Source organism: Ailuropoda melanoleuca, chromosome 19, assembly GCF_002007445.2.
Source record: "Ailuropoda melanoleuca isolate Jingjing chromosome 19, ASM200744v2, whole genome shotgun sequence".
Taxonomy (NCBI): domain Eukaryota; kingdom Metazoa; phylum Chordata; class Mammalia; order Carnivora; family Ursidae; genus Ailuropoda; species Ailuropoda melanoleuca.
Genome location: NC_048236.1, coordinates 19,917,782 through 19,935,094, shown reverse-complemented (window position 1 = coordinate 19,935,094; position 17,313 = coordinate 19,917,782). Strand labels below are relative to the sequence as shown.

At 34.2% G+C, this 17,313-nt stretch overlaps 1 pseudogene; it reads left to right on the top strand.

The window, feature by feature from the left end:
- Positions 1-2,366: 2,366 nt before the first annotated feature.
- On the top strand, positions 2,367-2,623 carry LOC100476765 (annotated as a pseudogene).
- Positions 2,624-17,313: the final 14,690 nt, after the last annotated feature.

The following is a 17,313-nucleotide window of genomic DNA, read 5'->3' as shown; positions in this document are numbered from 1 at the left end:
GCCTTTGGCATATGCATCAGGTATGAATTGAGTATAAACATAAAATATTTTTGTTTTTGTTAATAAACAATAGCAACATCATGTGCTAGGACCATATGGCTTGATAGTTGTGGGGAAATTTTTATGTTACCAATTAACATATCTCATCCTTTGTGGTAAATTTACTTTATCTGGTGATTTTGTAATATAATTCAATTATGAAAATTTTAGTCACTATATCATTTCTCATCTCAATATTAGAGTTCCCTTGCTTCATTGAGCTATTTCCCTTCCTCTTACTCCTGGTCCCACATTTCTAGGCACAAGTTTCGCCTAACACTCAACTGTGGGAGGCAGGAGGGAAGAGGAGAGTGGGTGCTGTGCTTATGAAGGTTACTAACTACCAACCAGTGCTGGTGAGTTTGGATCTGTCCTGAGACTGCGTGCTGGTACACTGCTATGCTCCTGCATCCGTAGCTCCCTGACACCCTTTGATCTCTGTCCGCCTTCCGCCTTCCTCATAGCAGTTGCCTGCTGCAGCCTTTTCCTCCCCTCACCCCACAGCAGCAAGGCTGTGCCATGGACGGCTGTCAAGGGTGCTGGCAAGCAGGCTGGAGTCATGCCTACTTCAGCTATACTTTCCATAGCCCAGGTATAAGCCAGAACCCCCTCCATGCAAGTAGAGAGTGCAAGCTGTCCCCTGACATCTCTCACCCTGGCCTTGGCTCTCCTCCACTGGGTGTTATGAAATTCTGGCCATTCTCTAGACCAAATTTCATTGGATGACTAAAACAGTCTCTGTTTCAATGGGTGCCTACAGGGTCTTGAAGCTCTGTGGTAGAAAGCAAACCATACAGATGAATGTGGAAGGACATTATTAAAATCTGAACTCATGTGTCCTACAAAGAAGATACTTCCCTCCTCTAATGCCCTCTTTATATGGCAGTGAGGTGGTGGGGGGGTAGGGGGGGTGGAGGTGTTGCCACACAGACTGCATCGCAAGTCCCACAGTGTGGTTTCTACTGGAGTGGGCTTTGTTGGAATTTAGAAGCTAAGTTCTGTCAGTTAGCTCCAGAGCAAGTTGTCTCAGTCAAAAACAAGGTTAGTCATAAGACAAATAAAAAACTAAGTTTTGATGTTGGAAGTTTTTCACAAACATATATAATTTATATTACCCCATTACCTGTGAATCTTAATCTTTTAACAAGGTTATTCTAAGAGCAAGCTTAATATTTATCCACTAAAAATGTTCTAAACATATTTATGAGCACTGAGAGTAAGCACACACCACTCTCATTAAAGTTTATCCTGTAAGTTAGTCTAAAGAAATTTGACAAAAGGAAAAAAAAAAGGTAAGCATATATTTTGAAAAGAAAAAAAGAAATGTTAATATCAACAAGTGATAGAGTTGTGGAAAATTCAAGGATAATTTAATACTAAAATACTATGGGCACAATATTAAAATTCAGTTAAATGGCTGGTTACTAAACTATAGGTATGGATAGTGTAACCACGTAAAAGCAGCAGCTAGCTGGATAATATAATGTAAGAGTAGATGGCAATTTCAGTAGCCAAATAACTGAAAAGGAAACATTAGCAAATTCATTAATAAAAGCTGTAAAAGGCTAATATGAAAAAAGTTTGTTTCTAAGGAGTGACACAAGGAGAACTTCATAAATGGAAACCCAAACTTACCTTTGATACGAAGACACGATGTAATAAAGTTGTCAAGAATGTAATCATCACATGGGCAAGGATTTCTGTTTCCTTTATTCATTGTGATATATACAATGACTTAAAAAACATCTGGCACAGAAAAACACTCATTATATTTCGATTGAAATTAATGAACATACCTTTTAGTGTCATTCCTTGAAAATCAACACAACAGTTACCTGCTGAGGCCACTTTCCCCCATAAAATAAGCATATGTTAATTACAATAAAATTAATTATGTTAAATTCAATTACAGTTAGTTAAGGTTCATCTGCCTGAGGAAAGTTTCATCCTCATCTCAAAGAATCTGTGAACTTAGAGGGGGTAACAGGATTGAATGATTATCTCTATCTTTCTAGAAGTTTTTGACTCAAGTTTGTCCAGTTTAGGTTTGATTCCATCATCCAAAGCTTTTCTTTTGATGCTTACCTGAACACAACCATCAAATCAATACAACATTGTCTTTTATCTCTACCAAACAAAAACACAATATTCATGACATTTTTTACACATGACAATATTTTGTATGACTAGTAAAATTTACTAAACTTTAAATGACCTGGAATACATCACAGAATTGCTAATAACTGATTGCATAGTTAACATTCTTGTTCTTAAAAGTACCCCAACTCAAGTATGTGGCTGGCATAGAGAACACCCAGGACTCCAAGATGACGTCACCCATACCAGTGGAGGAGAAGAAGATCCTGGATGTCAAACTAGGAGAGCTGCCAAGCTGGATACTGATGCGGGATTTCATCCCAAAGGCATTGCTGGAGCGTTTCAAAGAGGTTCCTACAGGTAGTACAAGTATGTCAATGTGAAGAAAGGGGCGTCGCTGTGATTCCTATGATGCTAGCAGTTTATGGGCTTCTCAACTACTGTCATTCTTACAAGGAGACAGGAGAAGCTACTCAAGTCCCACTGAAGAGGGTCCAGTGTGGAGGCACATTCTGCACTCCTGACCTCGACTTCTGCCTCGCATCTATGAATCCTTGAACATTCTGATTGGGAATTAACACCCAATGACAGATGACTGGTACACGGTGCGGGGGGGCAGTACTCTAACTCATTTCCCCAGCAGAGTTTCTAGGTCCCTGCCATGTTGGCTCATTCTCCTCTGGTCTCTCTCTCCCTGTTTCTCTCCCCTTTCCTCAACCCCAGACCTACATTTCTACTTTCATAAACAAAACCAAGCAGTTTAAGATTTTAAAAATTTTGTCTTTAGTCAATGCAAACCCTCACGGTTATTTCTCAAGTTGTTTATCAAGATGTGTTCCTAACGAAGTCACTTCTTACCCCAAGAGAAAATCTGGTTTACATTATATTTACTTGGTATAAATTAAAAAAAAAAAATCTCACATACTCGTGTAACACAAAGTCAATCAATGTGGGCTATTTTACTTTTTCAATTGTGCTTCCCCTTAAAATACATACACTCACTTTGCTGAAACCACCAAGAGGCAGCTGTGTGGACAGATGGCCTGTGTTGACTACAGTGTAATAAACTATATTAAATGCAATTAACACATTTTCTTACTTCTAACAGGAAGTAGTTGAGTGTCATCTATTTCAGACCAAACTACCTTTTGGGTGTATACATGTATTCATAAATCTTCAGATGCCATGCGTTTTTTAAGTGAGCACTTCTGTCAGCATTTATACAAATGTCTAAACTTCTTGATCATAATTACTGCTAGTTATAAAAAAATGGAGAAAAATTACCTACACTGGTCCTAATGATCTGGTCAGGATATCTTTGAATAGTAGTTTTACTTCAGTAATTCATAGTTATTTGGAGTTTTCATTAAACATTGTTTGAAAAAAATTATGTTTACTAAAGTACCAACCAAATTTAATTTATATGAGACAGTTTCAATAAAGAAAAAATCTATTTACTTTTTTCCAGAAAATTTTCTATCAATAAAATTCAATCAGTAAAATTTACAAAAATTTAAAATGACAGGTTCATGGAAATTTCAATGTGATAAAACACTATATGTTCTAAATTAGTTTTCTGAGTAAATATTAGTTCATAGAATGTGCTCCAAGAGTCTAAGTTATGAATGACAAGTTATTATTTGACCAAACATTAGAGCTTATTGAAAATTTAAAAATCCAAATAAATACAATAACTATTTGTCGACTATTTGCTACATCATTAAAAAAATAAGCATATCCCCAGTGTAGCTACTATCATTATCCTTATTTTGTAAAGGAGAAATTTAAATACAGAGAAAGAGTGAATAAATTGCCCAGGATCACAGTTGGAGTGTTTTGGACTTTAGTTCTTAGCAGTCTGAATCCAAATCATGAGCTCTTCACACCATGCTACGAAGCCTGCCAATATGAGTTCCAACTGTCTTTTAGGAGATGAGATGTAAGACTGAAACCAGCCACTAAAGAGTTTGAAAAGCATTTGTTGATGATTACATGAATTATAACTTTTTCTTTGTATAAAATGGACACTTTTCATAGTCACCCATATGAACATTCAAATACCATATGCATTACTTAAAATGAAAAGCAAATAAAATCTATAAATGTTGACTCTAAATGCTCCATTTTGAAAATTAATGTGTAATATCAATACCTATAATTGATGTTTAATGTGGCATTTAGAAGGAAATAATATCATTTTAAATCATTTATAAAAAGATCTAAAAATCATAATAAAAATATAACATGATTTAAAATAAGTATAATTGATTCCTTAATAATTTACATGATGAAATGGTCTGAAAACTATTTTTGGACATTATTATGATATACGACTCCATTTTCTACAAGGCCCATACTTTTCTATCTTTGCTGTTTAATATTATGTACATATTTAAAAACCAGATATCATTAAACCATCTAACTGTACATGGAAATATGTATTACTGAAGTGACTTATATATTTGTATAAATAAATACAAGCCATGTCAAGAAAAAGAATTCTCTGGAAGAGCTACCATTAGCTTTACTTTTTAATATGTTCCCTATTAAAGTTGTAATCTGTAGCTTTGACATAAATGTAGAAATAACAGCAACTTTAAAGCTAAACAACTACCTATAATATCATATCATTAAGGAGAACTAAAGCATTCTGAATTACAACACACGATGAGCATATTTTAAAGATTTGAATGCAGCACCTTTATAAAGAGTACCTCTTTAATAGAAATGTCAAAAATATCTGTATTTATTTTTCATTTTCACTTACATTTTAAAATGTCAAAGGGAATATATTTTGGATTTAAAATTATTTTGATTTTCAGTATTGTGAAGAAACGGAATATGTGTTATGAGATCAATCATCGAGCATCAAGTTTACTTAGCATTTGATGCCACCATTGTTAGTGTTACTTTGAAGGATGTAAATGAACCGAGGTAAATTATTCGAATCTCCCATCCAAAGGTTGGAACGCTAACGCATTCTCGGCATTGTGATAACAATAGGGAATCTAGAAAAAGTAAGCTGTATAATTCTAACCTCAAAGTGTTTATAGACTCTGTGAAAAAAAGACTAATGCACATAGACAAATAGCGACAATATGAGAAAAAATACACATGAAGGTATAAATTACAGTTGCTGTAGGGATTGCAAGGAAAAGCCCTTGGTAACAATTTATGGTGACTGATGTTAACTAGACTTATTGTGGTGATCACTTTGCAATATACACAAATACTGAATTATTATATTGTCGTATACCTGAAACTAACATTGTATGTTAATTATATCTAAATTTAGTTTTTAAAAAAAAAGATTTTTCAAGACTATGTTCGTGATGGTAATTGTACCCTTGCCCTTCTTTTTGTTTGCAGTGGGTGATTTCTCCTCCTCCAGTTTATCTCTTAAAATCATATTGATTCATTTCAACAATCTCAGTTTCTGTCTTGGCCTTCAAAAAAAGCAAGGTGAATGGTATATTATCATCTTCCTTCTACTCTTTGCAACATATTCCTTCATAACAAAGTTAAATTCTGTGTTCTTGTTTCTTTCATGTTACTAAATACCTATTATCTTCAAAGGTCTTCAGTCGTTTCATAAACAATAAACACACAAGAGCATATCAGTGCTATTAATCTTTGTCCATGGCCCATTCTGGGTTTAAAATGCAGATCCAGGGGCCCCTGGGTGGCTCAGTTGTTAAGCGTCTGCCTACGGCTAAGGGCATGATCCCGGAGTCCTGGGATCGAGCCCCTCATCAGGCTCCCTGCTCTGCTGGGAGCCTGCTTCTTCCTCTCCCACTCCCCTTGCTTATGTTCCCTCTCTCTGTGTCAAATAAATAAGTAAAATCTTAAAATAAATAAATAAATAAATAAATAAATAATAAAATGCAGATCCATCTATCTGTTAAAAATCCAACCTTTCTTAAAGGAGTAAATCCATGAGGAAATCTCTATTCATTCTCCTTAGAAATGACAGCTATCAGCCTCCTCTTGCAAAACAATGAGTTTGTAACCCTCATATGGTGCTGATAAATTAAATAGATATATAGAGATATGTAGACATACATATAGATATTGCTATAGTTTTTTTTTTAACTAACTTGTGTGCTTTCTGAGGCCTGAGACTATAGCTTATATATCATGATATAAATTACTATACCAAGCCTAATACCACATATAGGTATATGTGCTTAATACATTGAAAAATAATGTGAAGAATGCTGATATATATTTTAATTTGTCACTTAAAAAATAACATTGTTGGGATTCCGGGGTGGCCCAGTCAGTTAAGCGTCTGCCTTTGGCTCCGGGCATGATCTCAGGGTCCTGGGATCGAGTTCGGCAATGGACTCCTTGATCAGCAGGGAGCCTGCTTCTGCTGCTCCCCCTGCTTGTATTCTCTCTCTCTCTGACAAGTAAATAAATAAAATCTTTTTTTTAAGAAAGCAACATTTTCCCTTAAAACATAGGCTGATTATTTTAATGAAATGATCATTTTAACTTTACAAAAAATGTTCTTTAATTTCCTCAATATTGTCTTTATAAGATCTACCTTTAATGCCTTACTTAACTTTCAGAGACTTCCCAAAATCTTTAGATTGGTCTTAGGAGATACATACCTGAAAAAAGTTTCTGAGTCAAGGGAGATTAAAAGACAAAGAGTCTTACCATCTGTATTTCCTGCAAATATCAAACTGGCATAAAGATCTTAAATTCTAAAGGGGTCTTTAATTGTATCATTTTCATCAGCATCAGCACCATCATCTACTAATCATCTAAAATGAAACCAAGTGGCTCATTAATTTTTGAAATTTCTTTGAGGAAAAATATAATTAAAACATTAAATTTAAATTTAATTTCATTACTACAAATTTTTGGATGATGGCTACTATTCATGATTACATTTCTCAAATATCATTAGTTACAAATTAATTCAGACTCCTTAACTGATGCTACACACTGAGAAGATAGTTTTTATATGGAATAAAAACTCATAAAGAAATGCCATTTTGAAATTCTAGGATAATGATTAAAAGGTCTGGATGGTATTGTTTAGACTAACAATCATAGGGCAACTGGGTGCCTTAGTAAGTGAGTGTCTGCCTTCGGTTCAGGTCATGATCCTGGGGTCCTGGGATCCAGCCCCATGTTGGGCTCCATGTTTGGTGGGGAGTCTGCTTGTCCCTCTCGTGCCTCTCTCACTGCTTGTGTGCTCTCTCTCTTTCTCTCTCTCTCCATCTCCCAAATAAATAAAATAAATCTTTAAAAAGTAAACAATCAGGGGCGCCTGGGTGGCACAGCAGTTAAGCGTCTGCCTTCGGCTCAGGGCGTGATCCCAGCTTTATGGGAGCAAGCCCCACGTCAGGCTCTTCCGCTGGGAGCCTGCTTCTTCCTCTCCCACTCCCCCTGCTTGTGTTCCCTCTCTCGCTGGCTGTGTCTGTCTCTGTCAAATAAATAAATAAAATCTTTAAAAAAAAATCTTAAAAAAAAAGTAAACAATCAAAGCAATATGAGTTAAAATAATGTCTAAATGACTTCAATTTAACAAAATGTAAATATTGACAATACTCTGTATTGAATGTTCTTACAGGTTAGGAAGGAAAATTTCAACACTGCCAAGGGTGGTGTGGTCATATCTAGCATAATTACATCAAAATCTATTGAGCAGCAATACATATTAGGTATATATCCCATTGAAATATTCCCATATCATTTCCCTATTTCAATTATTGTGAAAAAGAATATTCTTACCAGTATTATTTGGAATGTTAAAAGTCAGAAAATAAGTCAATAAGAATCTTTACATAAATTCTGGTTCACCAGCACAATTAAATGTTATATCTTTCATATTAAGAATATTAAAAATAATTCATTAAAAATAAAAAAAATTATTTTGATAAAAAACACATTTAATGTATGTATATATGTAGTAACACTGATGTCCATTCATTAAAAACTTCTGGAAAGATACATATAAAAAGTTCACAAGGCATGACTAAAGAATGAGATATAGACAGGTATACATATAAGATTAGGAAAAGATGTAGGTAATATATATCTATTTCTATTTCCTATATATTGTAATTTTTAGATATTGCTGTATTGGTGACTGCTGGAATCTGCTCTGGCTAGTTATTTGACTGAGACAACTAGCCAGAAATGAGAATTCTACTCAACACACAGTGATAGAGTATTTAAATGACTGAATTAGGCATTATTATAATTACCAGGATCAAAAATTTTTTTACTCTTAATACCTAATTAAATATGGAAAAGGATATAGATATGTATAATACATAATTAAAATTCTAGAGGTCATTCATAACTCCTGCTATTTCTATAAATGCAGCTGATTACTTAATAGGTTTTTAAATCAATTTGAGAAAGGACTGTTAAAAAGATAATGCATAATTGATTTTTTGTATATGCATAAAAATGCTTTAATTAAAATTAGAAATATACATATAGGTGTTAATACAGTATCAGGAGATAGTAGGTATTCAACATTTAGTTTATTATAATTATTTTATTACAATTATTGGATGAACTCCCACAGTGCAAATTTTTCTAATTTACATGACAATTTTCTTCTTTTTTTCTACACGATATACATTTACTTTAGAAACATAGCTCAAATGAATATATCTTTTTGGTTATTCCTATTTTTTGTGCTCTCTTCTCCTAGTGATGATGTTGATGGTAAGAAATCATTCATCTGATTTCTTCAAATGTTTGGTATATTTTTTCTGCTAATTTTCTGACAGTTACTATTAAAGGTTTTTTGTCAAGCTCCCAGTTTACTCTTTCCATATGTCATACCCACAGCTGTCATTACTCCCCACCCACTATTTATGAGAATGATTGCTACTTAATTTTAAGATACTATTTTTATTTTTTTATTTATTTATTTATTTTTTTTTATTTATTCGACAGAGATAGAGACAGCCAGCAAGAGAGGGAACACAAGCAGGGGGAGTGGGAGAGGAAGAAGCAGGCTCATCGTGGAAGAGCCTGATGTGGGGCTCGATCCCATAACGCCGGGATCACGCCCTGAGCCGAAGGCAGACGCTTAACCGCTGTGCCACCCAGGCGCCCCAATACTATTTTTAAACATCACTTATTCAGAGAGGTATTTCCTAAACAGTTAATATAATAAGAACTTCCTGGTAAGTTTTCTTATTACATGGCTATGTGAAACATACTCAGATCACTTAACTTGTGTTATCAAATAATTGTATTTATTTGTATTCAATTTTTTTAAAGATTTTATTTATTTATTTGACAGAGATAGAGACAGCCAGCGAGAGAAAGGCAGGTGCTTAGCTGACTGAGCCACACAGGAGCCCTATTTGTTTTCAGTTGACACTGATATGGTCACAGCCCCGTCTACTTCACTCAACTCAATATGCCTGGTGTGGCGCCCCATGACTCACTGAATAAGTACCCAATAAGTATTCGCTAAAAGAATGNTATTCAATTTTTTTAAGAATTTATTCATTTATTTAAGAAAGAGAGAGAGCACAAGCAGGGGAGGGGCAGAGGGAAAAGCNGCCCTGTATTCAATTTTTTTTAAGAATTTATTCATTTATTTAAGAAAGAGAGAGAGCACAAGCAGGGGAGGGGCAGAGGGAAAAGCAGATTCCCTGCTGAGCAGAGAGGTCAATGTGGGACTGGATCCCAGGCTTCAGGATCATGACGTGAGCCAAAGGCAGGTGCTTAGCTGACTGAGCCACACAGGAGCCCTATTTGTTTTCAGTTGACACTGATATGGTCACAGCCCCGTCTACTTCACTCAACTCAATATGCCTGGTGTGGCGCCCCATGACTCACTGAATAAGTACCCAATAAGTATTCGCTAAAAGAATGAGAGAGTCTTAACTATAGTGTTTTTTAATTTATTTTATTTTCTTAAAACATTTATTTATGTATTTGAAAGAAAGAGAGTGTGAGAAAGCACAAGTGTGAAGGGCAGAGGGAGAGAATCTCAAGCAGACTCTGCGCTGAGCACAGAGCCCTATGCAGGGCTTGATCTCATGACCTTGAGATCAGAGCCCTGAGATCACAACTTGGGCCAAAACCAAGAGTCAGACACTTAACTGACTGCACCACCCAAGTGCCCTTTAGTTATACTGTTTTGAGTTGCACCACATTCAGGCAAAATCCTGTCCTCTTGATCAATTAAGACATTTAAAATAATATCTTGTAATGGAAGTTGTTATAAGTTTAAATGTTTTTCATGAGCTGCTAGACCTACACAAAACCATCTTTCTGCCTTCTGAGCACTCTGGTAAAATACCTGGAACTCGACACCATTAACAAAGAAGCATCTGTATCCTTGCTCATGCACCTAGATTATAGGTTTCTAACTGCAGTTGGGATCATAGAAAGCTGTAAAGGACTTTCTGCCACCAAACAATTAAAAAAAAAAAAAAAAAGGTCTGCATCCTCATCACTACTTTGTTCTTTGGAGCTTTCATAATTCCCTGAGTCAAACTTGCTAAGCTTTGACTTTCTCCTCATTACCAAAACCTCACAAACTGCCAAGAGTCTAAGAAAAAAATAAGATTCGAAGAGGGAGACAGACAACTAAATATAATAGTCCCCGAAAAACTAGCTATTGGAGGCAGTCAAAATAGGAATCTGAGAGAGGGAAAAAAAAAACCTTACAAATACATTTAATCCAATTCACCTCCTGCAAAAGTATTCTTTGAATGTTGGTAGTAAGAAACACTACCTTGAGAAACTAGTCCCTCTTTCCTACACATTCTATAGCATCTCTGAAATAGCATAGGAAATATCTTGTGCTTTTAAGCTCAAATTACAAAGGAAACCCCACCCTTTATTTGTCAAAAGGCCAAAAGATATTCATATAGTTATTATGAAGTGTAAGCATTTGTTATCTTGAATAAGAACATGTGTTTTATCAACAAATTGTGTAACATTGTTTCCTGCTGCATTTATATCAATTTCAAACATATTTTCTTTCTTTATTTTTATTTTTTATTTATTTATTTTTTTNTTTATTTTTTATTTTTTATTTATTTATTTTTAAAGATTTTATTTATTTATTCGACAGAGATAGAGACAGCCAGCGAGAGAGGGAACACAAGCAGGTGGAGTGGGAGAGGAAGAAGCAGGCTCATAGCGGAGGAGCCTGATGTGGGGCTCGATCCCATAACGCCGGGATCACGCCCTGAGCCAAAGGCAGATGCTTAACCGCTGTGCCACCCAGGCGCCCCTATTTTTATTTTTTAAAGATTTCTTTATTTAAGAAAGAGAGAGCAGGAGCAGGGGAAGGGACAGAGGTGGAGGGAGAGAATCTCAAGCAGACTCCCAGCGGGATTCAACCCCAAGACCCTGAGATGATGACCTGAGCTGAAATCAAGAGTCAGTTTAAATGACTGAGCTACCCAGGTGCCCCAATTTCAAACGTATTTTAAACCAGCGTTTCCAAACCTTTCACATTTATGTGAATTGCTCAGGAATGCTGTTAAAAGCAGATTCTGAGTCAGTGTTCCTGAGGGATAGCCTGAGATTTTGTATTTTTAAGAACCTCCCAGGTGATATTAATGCAGTTAGCTTATAGCTTATAGCTCACATTTTGAATAACAAAGATGTTAGGTTATAATAATTATTTATTAATGGATTTAATTTGTACTAGTAATATAATTTCATTGTAAAATGTATTGGAGATTATAAAGATTTTAAGACTCTTCTCTCATCTAATCCTCCCAGAAATGTTGTGCATATTTTAAATCTGTTATTATAATTTTTATTTTACAGATTAAGAAAATGAGGCTCAGGAATGTTAGCTGGTTTAACCAAGATCACAATCTAAGAGGAATATCTTGCTAGTTGCTTTATTATTTTACCCTATGTCATTCTGGCAGGCAAAAAGTACAAACAAGTTAGAACTGCCATATATTCAGAATTCATTTATACGCCTATTATCCTTGATGTAGTCAGTCTCAGGACTCGTTTCCCTCCACAGCACAGACCTGGACAACTTTCTCTTATGTTTAAAAATAGAAAATCATTTTATACTTTAGCACTTTAATATATACATATAAAGTAATTTTACATTCTGATACATATTTTAAAATCTTGAATGCCAATTGATTTTTCCTTATTTACAAAGATAGTCATTCAGCCAAGATGTATTCAATGTCTGTTCTTTACCTGATATTGTACTCAATAACAGGATACATAATATTTTAAAATGCACTGTCATACTGATATTCATATTTGTAAACAAAGTGAAATTATCTCGTAGACGTGTTCACAGTGTAGTAACAAAAAGAAACAATCTTAAAACATGAGAGAGTGATGGGTTAAAAAAAAAAAAATCCGTGCTGGGCCAGCAATGCCTGTCGGGAGTTATCTGAATATAGATGGGGCTGTACCAAGCTTTACTATTTCTACATATTGGGATTCACGGTGGTTTCTGATGAATTCTTATTCTACTTATTCAAGAAAATGGTTTATGAAGGAACTAAATTGTTATAAAAATTAGAGGGACTTTGCAAGAGCACCATGACCAGGACTTTAGGGACCAAATAAAAGGAGACCTAAAAGAAGAATGAAATAGAGTAAAATTAGGAGGTCCAAAAATGTTGGAAGTTACTTTTTTTCCTATCTGGCTATAGAAAAGATAGAAATTAGTTAATCGGAGTGGGAGTGAAGCATGAGAGACTATGGACTCTGAGAAACAAACTGAGGGCTTCGGAGGGGAGGGGGGTGGGGGAATGGGATAGACTGGTGGTGGGTAGTAAGGAGGGCACGTATTGCATGGTGCACTGGGTGTTATACGCAACTAATGAATCATCGAACTTTACATCAGAAACCAGGGATGTACTGTATGGTGACTAACATAATATAATAACAAAACTTAAAAAAAAAAAAAGAAATTAGTTAATTGGTCCAGATCACCAGAATGAATTAAGACACACTCAAAAGTGTCTGTCATGCTTTTAGAGACAATACTCTATGTTGTGGCATTAGAAGGCAAACAGTCCAAATGGTGTGTCATGTGAACAACAGGGGACCTGATTCTCCTCTCCTTTCCCCTGCATCCCTGCTGCTGCGTATCTGTTCTGGGGAAGAAGAGCCTGCCACCTCATCGGTAACTATGTATTTACGTGGAAAGCTGCATAGAAACAAGGAGGGAAGGGCTGTGTAATCAGGTTTGAAAAGTCTGAACATTTCCAGAGCAGCTGCAGCTACCCTGCAATGAAATAAAAAACAGGAACAAGGTTGTCAGCAAAACTATTTTTCAGGGTAAAACCCTTTTTCTTTTTTTCTTAATAGAAAACAGTGCAATGAAAATAAAAAGAGTTTTAGTCTGAAGTTGGACTCTCAAAAAATTATATTACTTGACTTAGAAAGTTGTTCTCCTGAAAAAAAAAAAAAAGCCTCAGCCTCTTGGCTAAAGGAATTTTCATTTTGAAAACTTTTATTCCAGATAGTTTATTTTTAAAATTCATTTTTTTTTCATGCTGAGCCATGCAGTATTTGAGCTTTATAGCTAAGTTTTAGGTACTGGCTAAGTTAAATTTTAAAGATTTTGAATAAGTATATTTCTTTAAAGGAAACACTGAATAGACTCAAGACTCTTATTTTCATAAATAATTATTTAAGAAATACACAGATAAAGGAGACTTTATTTTTAATTTTTCAAGTTTTTATTTAAATTTTAGTTAACATATAGTGTAATATTGGTTTTCAGAGTAGTATTTAGTGATTCATTACTTAGATATAACACTCCGTTCTCCACATAAGTGGCCTCCTTAATGCCCATCACCCATTTAGCCCATTCCCCACCCACCTCCCGTCCAGCCACCCTCAGCTTGTGCTCGATAGTTAAGAGTCTCTTACGGTTTGCCAAATAAACTTTCTTTAAATTGTCATGTTTTATCTCAAATTATTCACAGGCGAGTACACAGAATAAAGTTTGCTTATATACAGTTGTTTCAGCACAAGTTAATTTCACTAATACTTTGAGGAACGTAAGTTCAAGCAATCAAAACTTTCAAGTTTTATTTTAAAAGGCAATCTTCAATGTGAAAAAGTTAAAAAGTTAAAATATGAATATGTGATATCAGAATGCAAGAGTTCACGCAAGATGATATTAAGGAAAAGATGTTTTTCAAATCAGTTCCTAAATCACGAAGGAAAAATTTTTCTCTGCTACACAAAACCTCAACCTATAAATTAGAATCAAATTTAGAGAGGCTAAAATCTACTTCTTGATACAATGTATAAGATGAATAGCAATGCTGTCAAGTATTGCTATAGATTGGTATTTTTGTAATTTAATATTTAGTTTTCCTTTCTTCTAAGAACATAGATGATGCAATTCCATTATAGCATTTCAGGGTAATTTATTTTCTAAAAGAGGGGCTCTAACCTCTCTCTCTAACCATTCTAGTTCTTTGCAATTTTGTTCCCCAGAATTTCTTCCAGATATTTAACTTATTACATATTTAAATATGTTGGTCCTCATCTTTTAAGTATATTCTAAAAATATATCATTAAATTCTGTACATTTGGTTTTTCTGATGATTTTCAACCATCTTTAGTTTAGGTAATATTTTCTTCTTAACCTTCATTAGTTCGAACCATCAATATTCTTTTTCCATTTCTGTTTGACATTAAAAATTTTCATCTGTAAGTGGTTTCCTCCTTTCATATAAGGCTATACTCTCTTTATACATAAGTGCACTTCAAATGACCAATTAAATTAAGAACTCATTCTGGGAAATTGGGTGGAACTATTTTATTGAGAGGGAGGTTAATATCATGTCCTTGTTGAGAAAGTGTCAGAGTTGAGCACATTCTTTTACCACCCTTATTTTGGTCAGCAGCTCAGCATGCAAATCCAAGTTTCGTTAATGGATATCTGCAGGTGATGGGTAAAGAAACATTGGCCCTGGTATAGAAAAGAGGCAACATCGGTCTTCACTGCTGTTACCAAGAAAATACTACCTTCCATACAACAGGAATGGAAGTGATGAATATAGTGATTTATTTACTCATTCAAAAGTATTTATTTAACAGTTACAAAAGCTGTTTGGCTTAGTGATTCTACATTGTACACAGTTTATATGAATATTATGTAATAATAGAATGTGCTATAAATATAATGCTCATATAATATCAAGCTTTATGGGACTTTAGAGACATTTTATTTCAATCCTTGTTTAAGCACTTGAGTAACAAATACTTGGCCATCTCAAATAATACTTGTTTCAAAGGCAGAGAAAGAGGTAAAACTGGTTTTGTCATTTAGTTACAGCCAATCTTGCTTAATAATCTCAAGCTCACTTTCCATGTCTTTGCGTTTGTTTTCTCATGTTCTACTAAGATTTTTTAACAGAGTACTTTTTGGTTTGTTTCTCTTTTTGACTTTATCTGCTTAACTACTCAATGTTACTCCATTTCTCTCTACATTATAAACTCTTTGTCTTTTCTTTTTGCATTTGTTAGTGAAACAATATTCTTTTTAAGGACTTAGACATTTTAGACAAGTTCTTAGTTCAATATTTTTGTTTTATTAGTGATGTGCTATATCTTCTAATGTTAGAGAAATTATGACATCATATTGTAGAAAAAACAAAAAACTTTTGTAAAATCACTATTGATTATTCCATGGAGGCTTACTAAGAGCTAACATCAGTTTGAATAAAGAGCTTGAAACTGGCCAAAGAACTCTACAGTCACCTACTATAAATAACCTCAGATATTATCATACAGGTATTGAATGATCAGTGTCTATTCTTAATAATCATATATTTCACTCATCCATATGAATTTTTAACAATAATGGTGCTTGAGTGAAGTCCTTATTAAAATATGTAAGAAGAGATGCGATTTTGAATGAAACGATAGCCAGGAAAGAAAGATGGTACTCCCATTGTGTCTATCCAGCAAAATTAAGTAATACTGTCAACATTTAAAAGTAATGGCCATAGCAGTTTGTGAAAGTGGACTGTCAACGTAAATTTAATCAAATTGTTGAACAAGAAAACTCTGTGCAATTAATTTGAGCATGTTGACTATTCAAACAACGAAAATGTTTCTTTGCTAAAGAACTACACCTCTTAGAGTTAATCCAACCTACCTTGTTTTGCATTTCCAATGATCTTTCAGCATTAATATAGCATGACTTTTATCCTTATGCTTTGGTAAAATATAGACTTTTCTGAATCCTTAATCAGGTGTCAAATTAATTCTTAGAAGCTTCTACGAATGATAAAAGTAGCCTCATTTGTTTTCCTTATTGGTCCATTTGGTCTTTGGCAAAATATTCTCTTCTATTAATCATTAGAAAATTTTAACTTTCCTGGCAGAGTTGACTTTAGAATATATAAACCATAAATACACAAGGGCATTTTGTGGAGAACTGTGCAGACGCAGGAGGAGGAGGAATCATAAAGGAAGCAAAAGAATTCTCAGAAAAATGGAAAACAAGGTCGTTGAGAACCATGCATCATGTATAAAGCAGTACCCTCATGAGAGGAGCTCATCAACCAGGGACCCATCACTCCAGGGCATACCAGTGAGATTTTGTCAAAATAACGTGTCTCAAAATACAAGAAAGGTAGTCCTAGTATAGAATATCTCACAGGGTTAGTTTGTCCAATTTTCACTTCTGGAAGTTCAACTATCCAGAACGTTTACCAATAAAGATTTGAGACTAGTTATTTTTAATACGAGTTGAATAAATTAGTTAAAAGTGCTGTTCATATGCAGATTTTATATGGACTATACAATTCATGAAATATCTATTAAATTTAATGAAATTCTAAAAAGATTTTTGTTACTCTCTATGTCATATAATTGATTTCCTCAAGAATATGTATTAAAATAAAAAAGAACACCTATTAAATGTATTACACTTAATATGTATCAAATATATATTGATTATCTAATAAATTTTTACTCTATGAAGACCAGGATCAACAGCAATAAAATATAATGAAAATAATAATAATAATAATAATAATAATAATATAGTTTATAGTTATTGATTGTTCCAACTGCCAGATACTCTTCCTAAGAGCTCAAATATATTAACACATTTAATCTTTTTTAACGTATTTTTATCTTGACAATGATTTTATGAAGGCAAGTGCTATCATATTTCTTCTTTTAGAGATAAGGAAAGTGAGGAGAAAAAAA